At 41.5% G+C, this 24,355-nt stretch overlaps 1 protein-coding gene across 1 annotated transcript in view; it reads left to right on the plus strand.

Moving 5' to 3' along the window:
- Window positions 1-24,355, plus strand: part of SLCO2A1 (solute carrier organic anion transporter family member 2A1) — a 151,919-nt gene that overhangs the window by 41,234 nt on the left and 86,330 nt on the right.

Below are 24,355 nucleotides of genomic sequence, written 5' to 3' on the forward strand. Positions count from 1 at the left end.
AGAAAATAAGCTGGGAGGAGGTAGGGGGAGAAGAGATTAGAAACTGTCATCTGTCAGGGAGAGACTGGTTAGCTTCCAAGCCAAAAATGAAGATAAATTTAGAGCCTGATAGGGAACCAACCACATGAAGGTTTGAGGGAAGGGCTCTTCTGTCTAAGGCAGCTCTATCAACCCTTAGCTTTCCAAAGCACTTTGTCTGATGCACTGCACCTCCTCACCCAGAAGATGCTTCAGGAACCAAAAAATGGCTCCTATATAGCCCAAAATATGCCCATCAAATGCCCACTTCAGAGTTAATTTGCAGAAGACGTGGATTAAGCTCCTGTCATGAATGTGTGGCATGCTGGGAAAACCAAAGGGCCGTGAATGAGGTAACCAGCCTGCCATTCTGGTTCTAGCATTGCTATGATGACCTTGGGTGAATCTGTTAAATTTCTCTGGGTTTCCATTTCGTCATCTGCAAAATGGAAATAATATGACCAACATATCATTAGTAATAGTGTTTATCGACATAGTAGATTGAAGTCCAGCCATGGAGTTGGAAACAACTGGATTCCTGTCTGGCCTCTGATGGGTATCAGCTCTGTGCCCATGGAAGGGTTGCTTAATCTCTTAGTGACCCCAGACAATTCTCTGAGATGAGAAGTTACAGGCATCTGTGATTGCAGAGGAGAGCTAAAATCAAGAAAATCACAGGTCCTGACACCTTTCCCCACTCTCCCTAAAGACCTCTCTATAAGAGGCAGTGTGGCCAAGCGTAAAGTGTGCTAGACTTGGAGTTGGGAGGACCTGGGTTCAGACTTTGATACTCACTAATTGTGTAACTTGCAAATTGAGAATTTAATTAACAATTAGTTAATTAATTGAAAATAAATTAACCTCTGTGCCTCCATTAACTCATTTGTATAGTAATGTTGCTAAGACTTGTCTCACAAGTCTGTCAAAATCACAAGAGATCATGTCTGTGAAGTGCTTTGTAAACCTCAAAAGTGCTATATAGATTATTGTCCGCACTTTGACAATTTAGAGAGTATCTGCCACCCATGGCTTGCTTACCAGTGGAGAGAGAAAGCCAGGCACCATTAGGTGACTTTCCTGTGAGATACACATCAAGTCAATGACAGTCCCCAGCTTAGAGTTTTCTAACTTTTTTTTTTTTTAATGAGAGTTTAGATGGGGAAGATCCATTTTGTGTTCAGGTCACCCAGAATCATAGTTTCAGAGGTGAAAGGAACCTGAGCGATTGTCTTGTCCAAACCCACCACTTTATAGTAACTCAGTGATACAAGATGGATGCAGTCAAGTAGAGAGAGCCCTGGGGGTTAGAACCCTGAATCTTCTAGATCTTTGTTAACGGTTTTCCTCACTCTGCCAATGTTGATTCTAATCTCAGTCTGCTGTAGATATAAACCCTATTGGAAGGAAGGAAGGAAGGAAGGATGGAAGGAAGAAAGGACGGGAGGGAGGGAGGAAAGAAGGAAGGGAGGAAGAAAGGAATAAGGGAGGGAGGAAGGAAGGAAGGAAGGAAGTATTCATTAAGCATCTACTGTGTGTCAGGTGGGGTAGCTAGTTAGCACAGTGGTTATAGTTGGCATATGCCACTATAGTGGCATAGTGGTTATAATACTGGGCCTGGACTCAAGAAGACCTGAGTTCAAATCCAGCCTCAGACACTTACTGTGTGACCCTGGGCGAGTCACTTAAACCTATTTGCCTCAGTTTCCTCATCCATAAAGTGAGCTGGAGAAGGAAATGGCAAACCACTCCAGTATATTTGCCAAGAAAACCCCAAATGGGGTCAGACAGCACTGGACAACAACAGCATGTAGGTACTATGCTAAGAGCTTTGCAAGTATTATCTCATTTGATTCTCACAACAATCCTGGGAAATAGGTACTAGTGTTTTCTTCATTTTACAGTTGAGGAAATTGAAGTAGACAGTACAGCTAATAACCATCTGAGGTTGGATTTGAGCTAAGGTCTTCCTGACTTCAGGACTACTTTCTACCCCCTGTTCCACCTAGCTGCACCTAGAAGCAGGAAGTAAGCTGACCACTGAAGTTAACATTTTTCTATGGTGGAGACAATAAAAACTTGAGTATTTGGTCAAATTCTTATTTCTTCCTTTGCAAATATGTTATCCTGTGAATGCTAAAGGTCTGCAAGAGTTGGCAGGCACAGTTAAGTGTGAAAGCTTTCACCAGGTCTGGTTTCTCTATTTTAGAGTCAAGTATGGCTTGGAAGAGAGTCAACTGCCTTGTGTAAACAGCCCATGGTTATGAATGCCCAGCCTCTCTGAAGGGAAATGTCAAGGTGATTAAGAGGGGATTATGGAAAGTATCTCTCTGTGTAGCAGTGCTTGTCTCTGCATGTGAGCATGTCTGTGGCTTGGGGGGACCCGGGTCTGGCGTCTACTTTTTTTTTTAATGTTTTCCCCAGAGATCACTGTGACCTCAATAGAAACTTTGAAAGTAGGAAAACAGTTAGGAAGAAATTACAAGTGAATTGAGAGAAGCATCTGGATTCCGTCTGGCCAAAATGGACCAAATACTTTGTGCCATTGGTCACTCTGCTCCTTTGCCTAGGATTCCCTATTTTTTCATTCCCTCTACTTACCCTTTCTTTTTTTTCCTCACTCTATGGCCTCTGGAAGTCTTCTCAGTTTTTCAATGACCAGCTCAAATACCATCTCCTCAATCAGTCAATCAACAAGCATTTATCGTGCATCTCCTGCTGTGCTCAGTGTTAGGAATATAAACCATAAAACTTAAATGGTCCCTGACCTCATGAAACCTATCTGGGGAAGGAACATAAATGAGCATATAAAATTAAATACAGAATATGGACAAGATAATTTTGGGGGGACATTAAGATATGGATCAGGAATGGCTTTCTATAATAGAAGATGGTGCTTGGGCTGAGTTTAGAACAGGGGTGGGGAACGTCCAACCTCGAGGCCTCATGTGGCCTTCTTGGTCCTTGAATACAGCCTTTTGACAGTCCACCTTTTACAGAACAAATCTTTTATTAAGGGAATTTTTCTTCTGTGAAATTTGGATTCAGTCAAAGGGCCACACTTGAGGACCTAGAGGGCCACATGTGGTCTTGAGGAAGCAGGTTCCCCACCCCTGGTTTAGAAGGAAAGGAGAGACTTTTTTAAGGGGGAAAGGGTTGAGAAGAGTGCATATTCCAATGGTGAGGAACAGCCTGTACAAAGGCACAGAGATGTGCCCCCAGTATTAAAGTCTTGTCCAATGTCATACAGCTAAATCAATTAGTGACTGAGCCAGAACTTACACCCAGATTTTAGGGATTTTCCCTCTTTAGATTGTAAATTTCTTTGTGGAAGGGACCATCTTTTCTCGGAAACAGGCTGGGAGGGGGGAGTGGTGGTTAGAATTTCTCCAATCATTGCCACAGAGATCACGTTTTAAAACTACCCTTGACTCCCAATCCCATCAGATGATTTTAGAAGGTCCCCATACTGGGTTCCTGAAGCAAAGGCTGGGTCATGCCTGGGAAGGTAAAGTTTAATGCCTTAACAGAACTCAGACCAATAATTCAGTTCTAATATTAGGAATTGATATTGTGGTATTTTATGGTCAGTTTCTCAGAATTATAGAACCCCTCTAGAGTTCTCCACTCCAGTAGTGTCAAACTCAAATTGAAATGGATCCCTATGGGTGCATATTGGCTTAGAAAACCACATATTAATATTATCTAGGGGCAGTGAGGTGGAGCAGTGGATAGAGTGCCAGGCCTGGAGTCAGAAAGATTCATCTTCCTGAGTTCAAATCCAACTTCAAACACTTGCTAGCTGTGTGACCCTGTACAAGTCACTTAACCCTGTTTGCCTCAGTTTCCTCATCTGTCAAATGAGCTGTAGAAGGAAACAGCAAACCGCTCAAGTATCTTTACCAAGAAAACCCCAAATGGGGTCCTGAAGAGTCAGACGTGACTGAACAACAACAATAAACTGGGCAAGAAGATACTTCATCTCTCTCTTGACTTCCATGTTCTCATCTGTAAAATGAAGGACTTGGGCTAGATGGTCTCAGCACATTGAAAAGAGCATTAGTTCTAGAGTCAGGAGGCCTGGGTTCAAATCCTACCTTTGGCACTCGTTACCTGTATGAGCTCTGACAAATCACTTTAACATTCGTTAGTGGTGCTTGGGACCCAAACCCATGGGGAGGGTTTGGGGCTTGAAATTGGGACGGTCCTCTATGGGAACCAAGCTGAGTGATGAACCCAATAACCTTTTTCCCCTCCCCAGAGTGCAGGGTGGAGAGAAGGTTATGCCACCTGTGTCTTGGAGTAAATTTGTATATTTGTAATTATTCATTTGGAAGTAAATCTTCTTTGTAAAAGGTCCAGTGTTCCTCTTGTCACATTTGGGAAATGAGGGCCTTGGATGGCTCTTCCAGCCCTCATGTTGTGATCTTTAAGCTCCTCTTCACTTCTAAATCCTCTGATCCTGTAATAAAGGGGACTACCTAGGGATGTGAGCACATGGTAGATAAAGTTTGTGTAGCTCTTTCTGTGCCCTCCTTAATCTTACTTTTCTGAATGTTGGTTTGTTTTTCTGGAGTCAACATGTAGGTATGCCTTAAACATCTCTCCTTGATACTTTTTTTCAACTATCAAATGAAATAATATTTGTAAAGCACATAACAAATAGTCTGGCATATAGTAGGTGCTTAATAAATGCTTATTCCCTTCCTGCTCTTTCCCTCCCTGTTTCCTTGAGTCTTCTTAATTGATCTCATCTAATCTTTTTTTTTGAGGCAATTTGGGTTAAGTGACTTGCCCAGGGTCACACAGCTAGCAAGTGTCTGGGGCTGGATTTGAACTCAGGTCCTCCTGACTCCAGGGCCAGTGCTCTATCTACTGTGCCTTACTACTACTATTAGTTGCTCTGATCTCATCAACTCTTAAAGTTTCCTCATGAAAAGGTTTGGGCCACATGACCTCCAAGGCCCCTTCCCTCTCAAAGTTCATGATCTTGTTACTCTGCCTGCTTCCCACAGTGCCTGGCACTGCCTTCCTTTCTGGGCCCCAGACCCCTATCTCCAAATGCAGGCTAGACTTAGTAATTTGATTCAACAAAACCACGTTTACTGTGTGCAGAGTAAGGCAGTATTGGGAGATAAGGTTTAGATAAGACAGTCTTCACCCTCAGGGACCTGGTGTGAATGTGCTCAGGGCTTGGGCTCCTCTGTTTAATGTCTCTAGTTCTGTCCATGGTACCATCATTCTCCTGGTGACTGAGAGCAGACTCTTCAGTCAGTCACCCTTGACTTCTGCCTGCCCGTTCCACATTCAGTAGTTTGGCTTTTAAGGCCCTTCATAACCCAGCCCCTCCCTGCTTGCCCAGCATTCTTGCAGCTTACACGACCCTTCCCCCATTCCCACACACTCTTCCATCCAGTCACATTGTTGCTGTTATTTGCACAAGACTTTCCATCTTCTGACTGAATTTTCATTGATTCCCTCCCATGCCTGAAATGCTCTCCCTCCTCATCTCTGCCTTCTGGCTTCCTTCAAGGTTCAGGGAAAAACCACACCTTCTACAAGAATTGTTTCCTGATCCTCCTTCATTCTAGCTCCTTCCCTCTGGGTTCACTCTTTCCAATTGATCCTGTTTATAGCTTGTTTGTACATCATTGTTTGCCTGTCTCCCATTAGACTGCGAGCTTCTTGAGGTCAGGGACTGGATTTTTGTTATTGCCCTTCTTTTTGTATCTCTAGCACTTAGCACAGAACTTAGTGCATTGTAGGCACTTAATAAATGCTGCTAACTCATTAAAGTAGCATGGCATAGTGCATAGAGGCATGACCATAGAGCCAGGAAGCCTGGGTCCATGTCTCCCTTCTGACACATTGTGACCCTGGGACCCTGGGTAAATAACTTAATCTCTGAATGTTCCAGCCAACTCTCTAAAACTATAAGTTACAGAGAAAGCTTACAATGGTAAAGAAATTCTTCAATGCCTGCACTGATGAAATCAGAGGTCTGATTCTCACCCTTATACTAAATTTAATACAAAAGGAACACTGCCAAGCTTGTCTATGTCGCCTCAAATTCCTTTGGCTTTCCTTCTGTGTATTTTAAATGTTTCATTGATGTTCTTTTCTTCCTTTTTTGTATCACTCTCATTACGTCTTTACTCCACCTAACAACATTCCCCCCAAATGAAAGCTTTCCCTTATAACAGATAAATATAGGAATGCGAAACAAATTCACACATGAAAATGCATGCCTCGTTCTGCAAATCTTATCCATCACCTCCCTTCCAAGATAGGGGCAATAAGATGCTTAGTATTTGTCTCCAGGAAAGATTCAAGATGAGTAAGGTTACTTACCTATTTATATATGTAGACAAATCAATGAGTTTCTTTTCTAGGTCATGAATATATATGTATGTATTCCCATAAATTATAGTTCGTTTAAGCTTTTTAAGGGTAGGAACTTGTTTATATTACCGTCACTACCACCTAGTACAGTACCTTGTACATGGTAGGCTTGCAATAAATAATTGACTGAATGATTACAAGCTACTTACATAGTTTGAAATTAACCCAATTGCCCTTTGGGGTACATTCATGTACTTTACTTTAAAAATGACTCTTACCACCTTAGATTCCCCACTCTATCAGTTGGCAGTGTTACTCAGGAAAAGAAGTGGAATCTTCAAGAATTTTTATAATGGGATTTGAATAAAGGTGTGAATATGCCTTTCCTATGTGCCAGACACCGTATCCAGTACCAGATATACAAAGCAAAAGCAAGAACAGTTCCTGTCTTCAGGAAGCTTACATTCTAGTTGTGACACAACATATATAAATGGATGACATCAAGTGCGATCAGAGACACTTAGGTTTGAGTGGTCCAAAGGGGGAAGATGCCATTATGAATTGCCAAAATAGGTGTTAGGTCTGAGGTTAATCAATCAATCAGTCCAGATCAGTTCATCAATAAGCATCTGTGAGGCCAGCATTTAGTTTGTGCCAAGTTAAGTGCTTAGTACTGGGGATTCCAAGAAAGACATGAAGAGTCCCTGCCTTCACAGCATTTATATGCTAATAGATGTATGTGGGTGGGTGAGGGCGGGGATGCTCAAGAGGACCAGCATCTCTGGCGTGAAGGTTTGCTGGGCCCTTTTCAGGGCTGCTTATTCACCTTTGGTGTCCACCTTCACCCAACTCTCACCTGTGGCTCTAAGAAACTGTAGCATGAGCAGCAGCCCCACCCCAGGAAAGCCGTCTTGGCAGACAGGCTAAACCAAGTTGAAGGGAACTGACAGACCTCAAACCCCTTGGTGATTTAAGAAGGCGTCTACCCCAAGTTTGTGAAAACTTCCCTTGATGGAATGAGCAGATGAGAGCAATTGGTTCCAATGGGCACGAAGGCAGCTGAAGCAGGGGCTGCGGAGTGCTTAGAGCTTGGTCAGGCATAGAAGATGCCAAGGTCACCCACTGCATCCTGAGCCATGATCCATCATCTTGACTTCTGTCCTGCCACTGGACTTCCTTGAATTTGGAAGAGAGAGTGAGGATGACAATTTCATACAACTCTCCTCACTTAAATCCAATTCATTTGAATCATTCATCACCCTGTGATGTCAATTATCCTCTTCAAAATGAAGGATGAAACTGCATCCTGATGGGGAGACAACATATACAAAGATACACATATATGTATATATACATGCACACATACATGTACATACACATATATTATATGTGTGTGTACATATATACACACACACATATATATATATATGAACTAGATACACACAAGTTGCACAGAATAAATGAAATGTTACCTTAGAAGTGAAAGACACTAGGAACTAGGGGAATCTGGAAGGACTTTTTGAAAAGGATGCACTTGAATTGAGTCTTGAAGAAAACCAGGAATTCCCAGAGATGGAGGTGAGGAGGAAACGGGAGAGGGAGAGGATGATGAGGAAGGGGAAAGTAAATGAAAAGGCAATGTCAAGAAGGGGAAATGTGGTTGGGGAGTAGGGTGGGGTGGGAAGAATTGGAACCAGCAAAAGATCAGCTTGAAAGAGATAGAAGAGAACTCAAGATCACCTGACTCAACCCCTTGCCCTGTAGGCAGAAATTTTTCCAGAAAAAGGTGTGGATCCTATTTTTAGGGTTCTTCAGTAGCCTAGCCTAGTTTTCTACTCAATCAGATCTCCCTAGCAAAGCCCTAGACAGATTGTTTTGACTTGGATGTTTTCAAGGCCACAATAGGACCTGCTCTTATCAAAGGCCCCTAATGATTATTATTAGAACTACTTCTCCTGCTGACTTTGATCCCAAATGTGCTGCTCTGGATCTCTGGGCTTTATCTTGGGTTCCATTCTTCCTGTGTCAGGCAAATATTTGATTTCCTGTACAGTGCCTTAAAAGAGCTTTCTACCTTAAAAATGAAAAGGGGCACAGTGTGGATCCCAAGTCACCTCCCCAAGAAAATAAGGGGAAAGGACCAGGCTTATTATAGATCAAAAGGCCCTGCAGGGTCATCTCTTCTGCTCTAGGCTGCAGGTGACTTCCTTCTTTTTTCTGTCTAAGTTGGGAGTGGGGCCAGGGGCCAGTGTCTCCTTCCTCTCCAATAGTCTCTCAAAATTCCATCCCAAAAGGGGCCATCCCCATGATTCTTCTTTCTCCAGTGTTCTCTTTAAAAAAGAGGAAGAAATCTTCACAGAAAGGTGCTTTCTCCTTGTCACCTGAACATGCCTTTCAACCAGTGTATAATGCTTGTATGTATGTTTGCATGCATATAAGCATGCACCTGTATTGGTGTATCCATTAATGTATATTTATATCGATGTAGGTAACTATATGTCTATGCATTTATCCACCTGTGTATGAATATGTGTTTATATGTATGCAGGTACCTATCTTTCCATCTGTTTATCTCTCTAATCACTGATGTATCCAGGTGTGGGCTAGAACCAACTCAAGGGCTTCAGGGGGCAGATTGTTAAATTTTCAGTGTGAACACTTATACCTCAGAAACCGGCAAATGCTCCAGATAAGGGCTTTATTTGTCGTTTTGTTCTAGACTCAAGAAAGCGCTAGAAATTGGGGCGGCCAGGTAGCACAGCGAGTAAGAGCACCGGCTCCAGTGTCAACATGACCTGGGGATCAAATCCGGGCTCAGATACTCAGCACCACACCCAGAAATAACTGGCCGTGTAACCTTGAGCAAGTTACTTAACCCAGATTGCTTAAAAAAAAAAAAGAAAGAAAGTGCTAGAAAAATGTGGATAATGATGATTAAACTTAAGAGTATTCTGTATACATTTTTTCCCCTTGAGAGTCAGTTGTTAAACATCAATCAATACAGTTTGATGTATCTATCTTATTTATCTATGCATGTGTGTAAGGTATATATAAATATATGTACCTGTTTATGTATCTATATGTTTTTTCACTTCTCTCTGTCTCTTTCACTCTATCTGGGCCAATTAGTTGGCATAATGATGGACAGTGCTGGACTTGAGTCAGAAAGATCTGAGTTTGAATCTGGCCTCAGACACTTAATAGCTTCATGACTGAGCAAGTCACTGAATTTGTCTTAGCCTCAGTTTCCTCATCTGTAAAATGAAGATGATAATAATGAAACCTTACAGGGTTGTTGAAAGGATCTACCGAGATAACATATAAAATGCTATCCAGGGGTGGGGAGCCTGCAACCCCAAGGTCACGTGTGGCAAGTGCAGCCCTTTGACTGAATCTAAACTTCACAGACAAATCCCCTTAATAAAAGGATTTGTTCTGTAAAACTTGTACTCAGTCAAAAGGTCACATCCAAGGACCTTTCAGAAGGCCACATGTGACCTCAAGGCCACAGGTTCCCCACCCCTGTGCTACACAAACTTTAAAGTGTTATATTAATGCTATTTATTAATCTTTATTCATGTCTCTCTTAATTCTTCTTTTTCTCCTCCTCCTTCTTCTCCTTTCTTCTTCTTTTTCTCCTCCTCCTTCTTCTCCTTTCTTCTTCTTTTTCTCCTCCTCCTCCTTCTCCTTTCTTCTTTTTCTCCTCCTCCTTTCTTCTTCTTTTTCTCCTCCTCCTCCTCTTCTTCCTCCTTCTTCTACACCATGTTAAACGCTGGGGATATAAAGAAGGGCAGAAATAGTTCTTTTGCCCTCAAGAAGCTTGTCTTTTAATGGAGGAGACAACAAATGAATAAATGGGCAAGTGAAAGATATATAGACACACAGTAATATTGATCTAGTGAGAGGTGACAACCAGAGACTCAGAATGATGGGGATTGGAGACACTGCTCAAGAGAAACATGTGCCAGAGACTGGGGAAGTTCATGGAACCAGCAGGAGCTGAGGCTGTAGTGAAGTTCCCTTGGCCAGACCAGGCCTCCTGAGTTTGAGATGTACTGACCACATGAGAAAATCTGGCTTGGTGAAGGGGAAAGATAGAATCCAAACTCTTGGTTCAGTCACTTATTCACCACAAAAGGACAAGTTTGTCCAGGCTATTTTATGTGTGAATTATTACAGCTAAAGGGGGGCTCCTATTCTATATCTCTTTAATAGAAACATTTAGAGGAAAAAAAAGGTCTGCCTCTCTTTAGCAGAAGGATGTAGGGTTAAATATGAGCATGACTTTATTAAAGATTGGATTAATTTCTTCAGAGACAATTTGCAATGTTCCTCCCCAGAGATGCTTAAAATTAGGAAATACCCTAATCAGTCTAGGATTAGATACAATTCTGTCCGGAGGTAGAGGGAAGGACTAGATGGTCCAAATGACCTTCCTTTGCTCTTTCCAGTCTATTAATTCTTAAAGAATCAATGACAGATAATCCAAGCAACTTCTTTGACTTCCTAGATGAAAGAAATGCTAAGCAAATAAAACATATATACTCATTCAGATTTCATGAGGGCTAGGAGGAGGGGGGAAGATAATTGGAAGGAAGTTTATGATTTGGGGAAAGGATCAGGGAGTGATGATAGAGACAACATAGAGATTATTATCATCCTCAGATAAAACACTCAAATAGAATTGTGCCATTGACATTGTATGCTTTGTAAATCTGCAATGACTACCATTTAGGATGGCTGCCAGGTGACCTCTCCAAACGAAGCAACTCCCCTAGAAATGTCACCAGGCCACTACATCTCAAGGCATAAGGACCTAGTAGTCTCTCTGACTTGCTAAAGAAGCAGCTGTTCCCTGAAGTATATGCTGGAGCAAGGACTGAGGGAATAGCCAAAGTCCCTTTTTTCCTGGGTGAGAACTTAAATATTAACTAGTTACCAATTCCCCAGGTGTTATGCCTCTACAGCCTCCAAGCAAGAAGAGGTACAAAATTTCCAAACCTTGACTTGCATACCAGGTCATCAAGGCTCCTGTTGCCTTCCCCCTAATGCATGGATCTGCTTGACTCAGAAAAGAACCCTGTTAAAAAAAAAAGTCACTGGACTTTAGCAGTTCCCACCCGACTGCCTTCTTATTTTGAATATTTCACCCTCAGTAAAGCTGACTTGTTTTACTTTCTCTCTGCTGATTTCCATCTTGTGCTATGCTCTTAAAAATGTTGTTGTTCATCTTTCATTCTCAAAGAGGATCAATGATATCAGCAGGGTGATGTCTTGACTTGCAAGGGAAATGAATTTAAGTGAAGCAGAGCTGTGAAAAGTCATCAGCCTCATTCTCTCCTCCAGAGTCATCAGAGTCCAGGCGAAAGATATAGGTTAAGATGGCTGGAGATGACCCAGGATGCAGTGGGAGACCTTGACCTTTTTAATCTAAAGTCTTTCCAAGGTTTCAGTTTTTGAGGCAACACCCATTCAGTGACTAAAGGCTAGGTAAGGATGGAGGCAAAAAATGGCCTAGTTTGCCTTCACAAAAGAATCAATCTGGGAGGGGAAGACCCTCAGAGTTTCTGGCCAGATTCAGAAATCCTGGGTTCAAATCCCACCTCTGAAATATACTGATATTACTTTAGACAAGTCACTTAACATTCCTGGGCCTCAGTTTCCTCATCTGGAAAATGAAGGGTTGGACTAGATGACCTCTGGAATCCTTTCCAGTTCTGGGTCTATGATCTAAATCATAGACTCTTAACAAAATATATTTATTTATTAAATTAAATTTTATCTTATTTTCAGTTCTGAATTTTCTCTCCCACCTTAAAAGAAAAGCAAAACTCATTAAAAGCATGTGCAGTCAAGCCAAAAAAAATTCCCACATTAGCTATATCTAAAGAAAATATGCCTCAAGACTCAATCTGTACTTGGAGTCCATCAGCTTTCTGTTGAAAGTAGGCAGCATGTTTCATCACGAATCATGGTTGGTCATTGTGTTTTTCAGAGTTCCTAAGTCAAAGTGGTTTGTCTTTACAATATTGTCATACAGGAATTCTTCCTCCGGTTCTGCTTACTTCCTTTAATCTGCCAGTCTTTTGCTTGTCAATTTCTATTCCTGTGGTCTTTCCCAATCAAATGGATGTGAGGTCATTCTCAGAGATTTTTGATGTTCATTTTTCTAATTATTAGTGATTTGGCGGTTTTTTTTAATATTGTTGAACTTTCTCTCCTTTATTAACAGCATATTCATATTTGTTGATCATTTGTCTGTTGGAAAAATCTCTTGTCTTTTTTTTTTTGCTTTTTGGAGGGGGGAAAGTAGGACAATTGGGGTTAAGTGACTTGCCCAAGGTCACACGGCTAGTTTTGCGTTAAGTTTCTGAGGCCGAATTTGAACTCGGGTCCTCCTGACTCCAGGGCCAGTGCTCTATTCACTGCATCACCTAGCTGCCCCCCCAAATCTCTTGTTCCTATCCACAGAATATTCCAAAAGTCTTGATTGTAATTTAAGTTTTACTGTTCTCGTATAGTAGTTTCAATCCTGTCTGACTCTTGGTGACCCCATTTGGGGTTTTCTTGGCAGAGATACTGAAGTGGTTTGTCACTTCCTTCTTCCAACTCATTTTACAGGTGAGGAAACTGAGACAAACAGGGTTAAGTGACTTGTCTAGTGTCACACAACTTGTAAGTGTCTGAGGCCAGGTTTGAACTCAGGGAAATGAATCTTCCTGACCAGGCTTTGCCTTCTCTCTCTCCACTGGAGCACTTAGCTGCCCACAGTCTGGCTCTCATTGATTAGTCAACATTAGGTCCCAGGCCAAGCCCTACTAGGTCATTATTTGGTCCTTTTTGGCTCAGAATAAATGTAAATAGCAATTGTTTTGGTTTTAGCCAGAAACTCTGAGGGTCTTACCCTCCCCGATGAGTTGGATTTTGTTTTTTGTTTTGTGTTTTTGTTTTTTCTGACTAGGTAAAGAGGCCCTTCTCTGACTAGTTCACTATTAAGCCTTAATCATTGAATGGGCTTGCCTGAGTCAAATTGAGACCTGTTAAAGACCTTAGTTTGAAAAGACCAAGCTCTCCCACCGAATCCCGGGCCGTCTCCAATCGTCCTGATCTATATCTGGCCACTGGACTCAGATGACTCTGGAGGAGAAAGTCAGGCTGGTGACTTTGCACAGCCCTCCCTCACTTAAATCCAATTCACTTGCAAGCATCATGCATCACCACCTGAATATCAGGGCCCTCTTGGAGAACTAAGGACAAACAACAACAGCTTTAAACCATTTCAAACTAAGCTTTTAATTGCTTAAAAACTGCACTGACTTTTGGAATGCACTATATTTGAATTAATTCCTTATATATCCTTATGTCCTCATATCCTTATATGAGAACTATCAGAGAAACTTGCGCAAATATTTTTTTCTAAGCTATTTCCTTTCTACTTTGATCTGATTTAGTTTCATTTGTACAAAAAAATTTAAAATTTCATAGAATCAAAATGATCCATTTTATCTTTTTTGATCCCTGTCCCTTGCTATGTTGGGCCATGAATTGGGAAGAGAGATTCTCATAAAGAAAGGATTTACCAGTGTTCCACTGCTCCTGAGAAACTGCAGAGGATGAAGCTGAGATGAGGGCATTTGCTGGGCTTAGAAGGAGGCTGAACTTTACCTAGTAAAGACCATTTTCCAGAGAGTGATGGAAATTGAAGGAAATAAGCAGAAAAGAAAAAAGGGAGCAGACTTCAACAACTTGTTGGAGAGACACAGTCTTGAAAGGAAAGCGCAAGACTAGACTAGACAAGTAAAGGATGGTTTTTGTTCATTTTTAAGATGAGGGAGATCATGTTTGTTTGAAGGCAGAGAGGAAGGAGAACTCAAAGATGTTTGAGAAGGGAGGAATAAAAATGCTGCTCTGAAAAAATGACTTATTGCTTTCATTTGAAGGGCTAGGGCAGGAATAGGGAACCTTGGGCCTGGAGGCGACATATGACCCTCTAGGTCCTCAAGAGCAGTCCTTTGACAGAACCCAAACTTTCCATCAAAGGGCTGCACTTGAGGATCTAGAAGCCACATGTGACCTTGAGGCCACAGGTTCCCTACCCCTGAGCTAGGGATTCCAGGTGGGAAAGGTTTTTTTTTTTAATTTAAAATTAAAAGTATGTTTCAAGAGAGTACAGGTGGAAGGTTTAGTTTCAGAGAAAGGACACCTCTTTCCTTCTGAGTTTGCAGGGAAGATAAATAGTTAAATGTCAGTGGAGCAGAAGAATGTGGGTCCTGGAAAGGGCCTAATGAGTTATCTGATATAGGCCTTTCATTTTACGGATCCCACAGTTGTCAGTGATTTGCCGAAGAGGTCCTTTCCTTGAAGATGGAAATAAATAAGGAAGGTCACACCCAGATGTGGCCCAATCCTGCATGACTGTCTTTCTCTGGCTGCTAAGGAGGGGTGTCCAAAGCTTTGTGGAATGTAGATCAAATTAGGGATGAGAAAATAGATTCTATAGCAGATAGAGTGCTGACCTTAAAATCATCAAGTGTTGTTTTCAATTGTGTCTGACTCCTCATGACCCACTTGGGGTTTTCTTGACAAAGATACTGGACTGGTTTGCCATTTCCTTCCCCAACTTGTTGTACAGATGAGGAAACAGGCAAACAGGGTTAAGTGACTTGCCTAGGGTCATACAGCTAGTAAGTAAGTATCTGAGGCCAGATCTGAACTCAGGAAGATGAGTCTTCTAGGTCTGACACTCTAATCATGAAGACCTGTGTACAAGTTCTGCCTCAGATACTTACTGGTGTCACCTGGACAGATCACTCAATCTCTTTTGGCCCCAGTTCCTCATTTGTAAAATGAGGGGGCTGAATTTGATGGCTTTTAAGATCCTTTCACACTCTAAATCCACAATCATCTGAGGGTGGAAAAAGCCATGTTGAAATAGTCAAATGGACACCTGAGTGAAGCCAGGAGGTCTGAGTGCCTGGAAGTCCCACCAAAGGTTAACAACACCAAGTTCAGTGTGTGGAGTCAGATATGACAGATGAGGGCCACTGAGTTCATGTCTTCAGGGGTGCCCACTATCCCTTTTGCATGGACTCTCATGATGGCCTCCTAACTGGTCTCCCTGGCTTCAGTCACTGGCCTCTTCAATTCAGCCTAGATGAGATTGTCCGAGTAATCTTCTCTAATGCATTATTATTGTTGTTATTCAGTTATTTCTGACTCTTCATGACCTCATTTGGAGTTGGCAAAAATAACCCGAGCGATTTGCTTCTCAAGATCATTTTACTAATGAGGAAACTGAGACAAATAGGGTTAAGTGATTTATCCAGGGTCACACAGCTAGTAAGTGTCTGAGGCTGGATTTGAACTCAGGTCTTCCTGACTCTAGACCTAGTGCTCTATCCACTGCACCACCTAGCTGCCCTTTAGTGTATAGCTTTGATCGAGTCATTTCCTTTTTCAAGCCATTACATAGGGATCACCTAGTCTAACCTCCTCATTTTCCACTTGACATCCAGAGAAAGGACATAGCTAGCCCAAGATCCTACAGGTAGTAAATAAACTGGAATTTGAACTCAGGTCGTCTGACTCTAAATAAAGGCTCTTTCCATATCATCAGATGGGGATCACATGCTAGAGAAAAGATTCTCTCCATATGTATAGGCAGTCACTTCCGATAGAAATCGCCTGATGAATGTGGGCCCAAATTCAAGCAGCCCTGGCTTACAAGCCTCTCAGGAGACTTATTCCCAAAAGGCTGAGAATAGAGCTTCTTAATTTCAGAAATTACTTCACAAAATAATTTTAGACACCCAGGGGTAAATTAGTGACATAGCATAGACATTGTAGGAGGTTGGTGATTTATTCTCTTTGTTAGCCAACCACTCTATCTTTCCCTTCCTTCTTTCACTGTCAGCTGGATGCTAACCACCACCCCCTTTCCATCTGAGCTAGAGATGTACCAGAGCCCCCCTCTATTCTAATCCTTGAATCCACTTTCTTCTTGGTACAGGACCATCTACCCTATCATTACTCCCCAATGACCTCTGAGCCTTGGCAACTACCCTGCAATCTTCCCTGTCTGAGCACCACCTGGTCTTTCCATCTGACATGAACTGAAGATGAACTCTTCTCTATGAGTTGTTCCCCTCAATTAGAATGTGAGCTCCTTGCGAGTAAAGACTATCTCAATTTTCTTTTTGTCCCCCAACGCTTAGTGTAGGTGGGGAACCTGAGGCCTTGAGGCCACATGTGGCCTCACGGCTATACATTCCCCACCCCTGGCATAGTGCTTCACAGATAGCAATCATTTAAAGTAATTTCTGTTATCCATTTCATTCTTAAAACTTCCCATAATTCTATCTCCTCTAGAAACTTTTCCATCATTAAATGAAGATAATTTATGGAATATTACTGTTGTTTACTCATCCAGTAACCCTGATTTCCACTGCCAAAATACAACAATCCTAATTCTACTATTCTTCTCTCCTACTTTCTGTCCTTGTCATTCCCAAGCCAATCTGTAGGGTGGTAATGAGTTGGCTCTCCATTTTGGACAACGCTCGGTACGTAACAGACCCTCAGGTAATACTTGTTGACTGAGTGATTTCTCAATATAGGATCCTTCTACCCCATGTAAGACATAAAAAAATATTGTTTTGATGCACTTTTCCAGCTTAATCTACAGAAAGGATGATGAAAAATCTTTGCCAATAAGATGAGCCGTTCCTTTGTGACTGGCAATGCTGTGCCAGGAAAATGGCTCCAAAACTCTTGAAGCTGGTACTTGTTGTCTCTTCACTTGCCCTTCCTTGCCCCCAAACCACATTCCTGCTTCCTAGCTGTCTTACCAAGTTGGTGCCTGGGGAGTTCAGATGGTGCCAAGTTTACCAGTAGCCCTGGAATGTATCAAGACCTGAAGAGACCTAGATTGCCTCACCTTGCCCAAGGAGAGAAGATTCCAGGCTGGGATGGAAAGCCATCCAGCGAATCTCAAGGGGGAGGGGGGGAGGGAAGAGTAGGAATTCTGGTCTTAACTGTAAATGTCAAGACATCAGAGTCATTTCTAAACAATGTTGGTACAAGATGTACCTTTCAGTAAAAGAATCTGGGACACGCAATTCTCTCCCACTCCACCTACTTTAACCACAAAGTTCTAGTAAAGTCAGTGGTTGTTAGTAGTTCTTGTTAATTCAAGATTAGTCTGATGATTTGAATGGAGTAGGAGTGGGGTAATTAGAATTGAATTTAAGTTCTAAGAGGAAAGGAGAAGGTAAGAGAAGAAGGAAGAAAAAACGAAGATAAAGAGGAAGAAAGGAAAAGGAGGAAGAAGGATAAATCATAATGAAATGAACTTATAGTTGGAAGGGCTTGAAGGAAAAAGGCACATTCTCATTCCGAGACCCCATTGGTATGTGTGTACCCCAAGGAGGGTAATTGAGGGAAAGCAAGGTCCCAGATAGAGCAAAATATTCGTAGTTGCACTTTTTGTGGTAACAAAGAATTAAAAACAAAGTAGACTCCCATTGATTGAGGAATGACTAACCAAATTGTGGTATAAAAATGTAATGGGACATGTAAGAAATAATGAATGTGAATAATTCAAAGAAGCATAGAAAGACTTACAAAATGATGCCGTGAAGCAAACAGAAACAGGAAAACGTGATATACAACAAATACAACAAAGTCATCAGAAAGAACAATGAAATAAGTGGCACAAGGGATAGAATGCTGGGCTTGGAGTCTGGAAGACCCGAGATCAAATCCTGCTTCCGACTCTTAATGTTGCTTAACCTCTCTGTGCCCTAGTTTCTTCATCTATAAAATGAGACAGTTGGCTCTGATGGCTTCTAAGGCCCCTTTCAGCTATATACTTATAATCCTATGCCCATTATAATAATCAAACGGCCCAGCACAAGAGTTGAGACAATGAACCTTTTTCCCTTCTTTGTGGAGGTGGGACTACAGGTCCCTAGAATGTTACATATATAATCAGAATGGTTAATATATTTGGTAGTTTTTGCTTAACTGCTTTTTTCACCTCCTACTTTTGATATTGTTATCTGGAAATGAAGGTTGTATAAAAATAAAACACATAGATAAAGTGTTTTTTAAAATTAAGACAAATTTAAAGGCACTGCTGATACATAAGTGAATTAGTCCAACCATTCTAAAAAACAATTTGGCATCATGCAAGAAAAGTTCCTAAATGTTTCCTTTTTCTGGGACAATATGCCAGGAAGGTTAGTGACAACAAGAAAAGACGCATGTGCATAAAATTACTCATAACATCATTAATTGTGATAACGAAAACTGGAAACCAAATGTTGGTGAGTTGTTTCAGTCATGTCTGACTCTTCATGGTCCCATTTGGGGTTTTCTTGGATACTCCTGTGGTTCACTACTTCCTTCTTTAGCTCATTTTATAGATGAGGAAACTGACGCAAACAGAGTTAAGTGACTTACTCAGGGTCACACAACTAGTAAGTATCTGAGACTGGATTTGAACTCAGGAAGATGTCTTCCTAACTCCAGGCCTAGTGTTCCATGTATTATGCCACCAGCTGCCCTGGAAACTAAATACATACCCAATAATTGGAAAATACCTGAATAAATTACAGTATATGAAGGTAGCAGAATATTACTATACCATAGGGAAAGATGAATATGCAAAATGCAAAGAAACGTTGCAAAGTTGCATGAAATGATGCAGACCGAGGAAAGCAGAACCACACAATGATTCCAATAATGGATATAGAGTCAACTTGAACTTTGTTATTCTGTTTCTCATTCTATTAAGTAATCCTTTGCTGCTTTTGGACTTAACCTACCCATTGGCAATGAACACTTCTCCATTTATTTAGGTCTGTCTTTATTTCTGTGAACAGTGGCTTGTAGTTGTGTTTATATGCTTCTTGTGTATGCCTTGGCAGGTAGATTCCTAAGGGTTTTACACAACCTGCAGTTCTTTTTAATTACATTTATCTATCTCTTCCTCCTGCGTTTTTATTGATATTGTATAGAAATGTTGATGGTTTGTGTGGATTTATTTTATATCCTGCTGAAGCTTAGTTATTTCAATTAGTTTTCGGTTGACTCTTTAGGGTTCATTAAGTGCAACTTGGAGAAAGGTCTTAGTCCTGAGTTCAAAATGTTTCTGTTACCTGACAAAGTAGAATATCTTTACAGTTGGTTTTCTGACATTAGCATTATTGAAGGATACATGGAAATGGGAGAAGTCAGCAGTGTCCAAATGGTCTGACTACTTTCATTTATTTGTTCCTGTCCAGGTCTTGAAATCAATCCAGTTTCAGTCTTGTAATTGTGTGATACCTGTTGATGGGGACAAGAGTGTACTTAGGGCTTAAATACAATCCAACAGGATTCTTCAGTACTCAAAGTTCCCTGTCTATACTCCCCAGTGCTACCTGATATTTCTCTACGTTTCAGAACTGACCAGCATAGAATAGCCAAAAAGATGTGTTTTAAATAGGTCCCTCATTGCTAAAAGTATCCTCTGTCTATAAAGGATATACTCATTCTCTAGGGGTATTCAGGAGGACCCACACCTCTGATGTGAGGGCTGCTGAGCTCTTTTGAGGGCTGTGCATCCACCTCTGGTGTCCACCTAATTCAACCAACCCTCCCCTGTGGCTCCAAGAAGCTGTAGCATGCCCATGGCCACACCCTGGTAAAATCATCCTGACAGAGGGGCTAAACCAGGTTGAGGATAAGTGAGGGGTTTCAAACCCATCAGTGAGTTGTGGAGGGGATGTCTACCCTAAGCATGTGAGGACTTCCCCAGTGCAATGGGAGGATGAGAACAATTTGTTCCAATGGCTATGAAGGCAACTGAAGCAGGTACTGTGGAGAGCTTAGAGTGGTCAGACATCAAAGGTGCCAAGGTCATCCGCTGCCTCCTGGCCCATCACCAGCCATCTTGACTTTTGTTCTACCACTAGACTTTGATGACTCTGAAAGACAGAGTGAAGCCAATGACTGTGCAACTCTGCCTCACTTAAATCCAATTTATCCATTAGTCAAAAGACATCATCTAGTGATGTCACTTTGGTCCTCTTTGAGACTGAGGGACAGGCAACTCCTTCGCTAATAACCATGTATTTATTCCATATGGCATTAGGGTTTCTCAGCATTGCAGACAGAGCTGCTCTCTGGGTCACCAATTCTAACAGAAGTCAGGCCGCTAAGGCCAGAAAAACAGAAGTATAAGCTTGGGTGGGACTTCCTGTCCGTGGAGTGGTCAGAGTTCCACTCAGGATTTACATTCACACCTTCTTTCTTTCCTCTGAAATACATTCACACAGTATGTACTCTCTTTCTTTATGTGTATCTCAGTCTCTCCTTCCCTCCCTCCTTCTCTGTCTCTGTCTCTGTCTTTGTCTCTCTCTCTGTCTGTCTCTGTCTCTGTCTCTCTCGCACTTTGTTTCTGTTTTTGTCTCTTTCTCACTCTCTCTCTCTCTCTCTCTCTCTCTGTCTCTGTCTCTCTCGCACTTTGTTTCTCTGTTTTTGTCTCTTTCTCATTCTATCTCTCTCTCTATCTCTCTTTCTGTCTCTCTGTCTCTGTCTCTCTTGCACTCTTTGTTTCTCTGTTTTTGTCTCTTTCTCACTCTATCTCTGTCTCTATCTCTCCTCAATTCTATTTTCCATTAAGTACTCTTACTCTATTATACAAAGAATAGTGTCTCTGAGGTTCTGGAACCTGGAAATTGTTAGAGAGATAAAATTCAGACACTCCCCATCCAGAATCATGGTTATTCTTTTGTTTTCTCCTCCCATTTCCTGGTATGGACTGCTTCCCCCTCACCACAGGATATACACACATTCCCAATTTACTCAATTGCTCCTCACTTCTTGCCCCTCCAAAGACACTGCTTCCCTATAACAGCTCCTACTTTCCTTCTAGGGTCAAGAAAATTTTATTGGAATAGAGGGAGAGCCTTGTCTCTTGGACTGGCCTGCGAGCCTGCCTCTTTCCTTATGTTTCAAAGGGGCTGATTCAGCCAAGTTCTTAGTTCCCTGGTGTACAGGAATGAATGAATATTTATTAAGCACTTAATATGTGCAAAGCACTGGAGATAGAAATAGAACTCAAGACAGCTCCTATTCTTGAGAAACTCATTTTACTATGGGGAGACAACACATAGGGGAGGTTTCAGTCACAAGTCAGGTGGAAAGACCCCGTGGTCCATAGGGTGCAGTAGCAAAACAAATGGTAATAATGACTCTTTCTTAATGCCATTTAACTGAAAAAACATCAAATCCATTTCAGATGTTAGACTATTTAAGAGTGCCAACGACTTGGGTGGCGAGAACTTATATGCATGGGGAAGACATGAAATGAATGGAAGGGCACTTGGGAAAGGTATACCTGCAGTCTTACCAGAAAGAGGAAAGTGGGCTACTCCAGTTCTGAGATGCAAAAGGAGGCCTTATAATCATGAGCAAGAGGAGTGTTTTTAAAGCTAGTACTTATATAGTGATTTATAATTTACAGAGTGCTCTTTATTGCTATTTTTATCCCCATTTTACAGAAGATGATACTGAGGCAGACAGAAAATAAGTGACTTGCCTTGACTCCACACAGCTATTCATTTCCTGAGTCAGGATTTGAATTTCAGGTCTTACTGACTCCAGGCCCAACACTCCATTGACTGTCCAACAAGCTGCCTCTAGGAAATTATCTCACGTGGATGCTGGATATGGGATAGAGATCCTGAAATAGAAATAAAGGGTCAGGATGTTGGCCTCTGTAACATATTTTCTATTGTGGCCACCACTAGTGTTCTAGGAGGAAATCCAGGGTATATGGATCTATATTTATTAAGCCTACATCCATCTGGCTGAAATATATACCCCTTTCCTTAAGGTCATCTCTTCCCTTGGGTGCCCAGTGTCCTTGTACATCTCCAGGTCCTTCTGAACCTTAGAAGTTATTGAGTCCAACCTTCTAATTTAACAGATGAAGCAACTTGGGCCCAATTAAGTTAAATGATTTGCCCAAGGTCACATGGCAGTAAGTGGCAGAGTTGAAATTTGGACCAATGTTAAGAATAAGGGGAGCACAAAGATACAAGATTAATCAGATTTCCTTTGGTCCCAGGATACGGTGGAGAGGAAGATGATTGAGTTATTGGTACAAAGGTATTGATAGCAGCTCTCTTTGTGGTGTCAAAAAACCCCCCACGACAAACTGGAAATTAAGGGATGCCAATCAATTGGAATATGAGCAAACAAACTGTGGTATATAGATATAATGGAAAACTAGGTGCTGAGATAAATGAGGAAGTAAGTGGTTTCAAAGAGATATGGAAAGACTTACACAAACTGAGACAGAGTGAAATGAGCAGAACCAGAGCAATTTATACTATATTATCAATATTGTAAAAACCAACATAATCACCACCCATGATTCCATGGGCCAATGCTGAGACATGCTCTCTACCTCTTAACAGAGAGGCAATAGATTCAGGGTACAGGATGAGTCATATTTTTTGAACATAGCCCACGAGCAAATTTGTTAATTTTTTTTCGTTATTACAAGGAATCTTTTGCTTTCCTTCCTTCCTTCTTTCTCTCTCTATTTTTTCCCTTCCTTACTTACTTCTGGGAGGATAATGGTGGTGATAGGAGGGAAAAATAAAATTCTGTTAATTGAAAAATGAAATATAATAAATTTTTTAAAAATAAGTTAATATCTTAATATGGATGGAAAATCAGGGATTGAGGTAGGAACGTAGTGAAAGTATCTTAAACAGATTTGAATTTGTTTGGGCATTATGAAGGTCATGGAGGCAACTAGGTTGCACAGTGGATATAGCACTGGAACTGGAGTTAGGAAGATCTGAGTTCAAATCTGGATCCATTTATTATCTGGGCAAGTCACTTAACCTCTGTTTATCTAACTTTCTTCAAATATAAAGTGGGGATAATAACAGCCCCTATCTTCCCAGAGTTGTTGTGAGGATCAAATGAGATATTCATAAAGACTTAGTACTGGGACAGCTAAGTGGTGCAATGAATAGAACACCAGCCCTGGAGTCAGGAGGATCTGAGTTCAAATTTGGCCTCGGACACTTGACACACTTACTATCTGTGTGACCTTGGGCAAGTCACTTAACCCCAATTGCCCTGCCTTCCCCCCTCAAAAAAAATACTTAGCACGGTGCCTGGAGTATTTTAGGCACTGTATAAATACTTATTCTCTTCCTTCCTCCTTCGTGGTACAGAAGTTCTTTTCTGTCCTAGTACCTGACAGGAATGGCCACTTGTGAAAGCATGCCTGGAATGTCTAGGAGCCCAGAACTGGCCCCTCCAAGCACTGACCTTGTCAGGGTGGGAGAGGCAACATGGAATCTTGGCTTTGGCCCTATTACTTGGAATGAGGAGTAGTGAAGAGGAGGGAGGATAAGCTTTGGAATGGGAGGAACATAAGAGTGTAGCACTAATTAATTCATTTGAGATACCAGTTCTGTAATAACTGAAAGAAAATTGTCAGATTACAAAATGGAATCACTTTCCCATCTCTCACATACACTCCTTTCCTTGGGGGATTAATATTGCCCAAGGGATCATTGATTGATGATCTGGACCCCCTAAATCAGGAGTTCTTAACCTGGAATCCATAAATTGGATATTCTTTAAAATATTTTGGAAATTATTTCAATATAATAGGTTTCCTTTATAAATTTTATCTTACGCAGGTTACCCTTATAAATCCATCTGTTTTATCTTATGCATTTAAAAACATCATTCTTATAAGGGGTCATAGGCTTCAGCAAACTGCCAAAGCGATCCAGGACACAAAAAGGGTTAAGGACTTCTGCTCTGACAATCAGTGTGTGATGGACTGGGCCACCAACATATGGAGCTGGGAGAAGCAGTCTAGGGATCTGAGATTTCCAGGGGGATTAAATGTGGTGCTTTAGCCTTTGATTCCAGAGGCTATCTCATCTCTAGCCTAATTACTCACCTAACCTGTTAG

This window comes from Petaurus breviceps, unplaced genomic scaffold (genome assembly GCF_028583685.1).
Source record: "Petaurus breviceps papuanus isolate PSGF00001 unplaced genomic scaffold, PetGlider_PUasm1.0 90424, whole genome shotgun sequence".
Classification (NCBI taxonomy): Eukaryota; Metazoa; Chordata; class Mammalia; order Diprotodontia; family Petauridae; genus Petaurus; species Petaurus breviceps.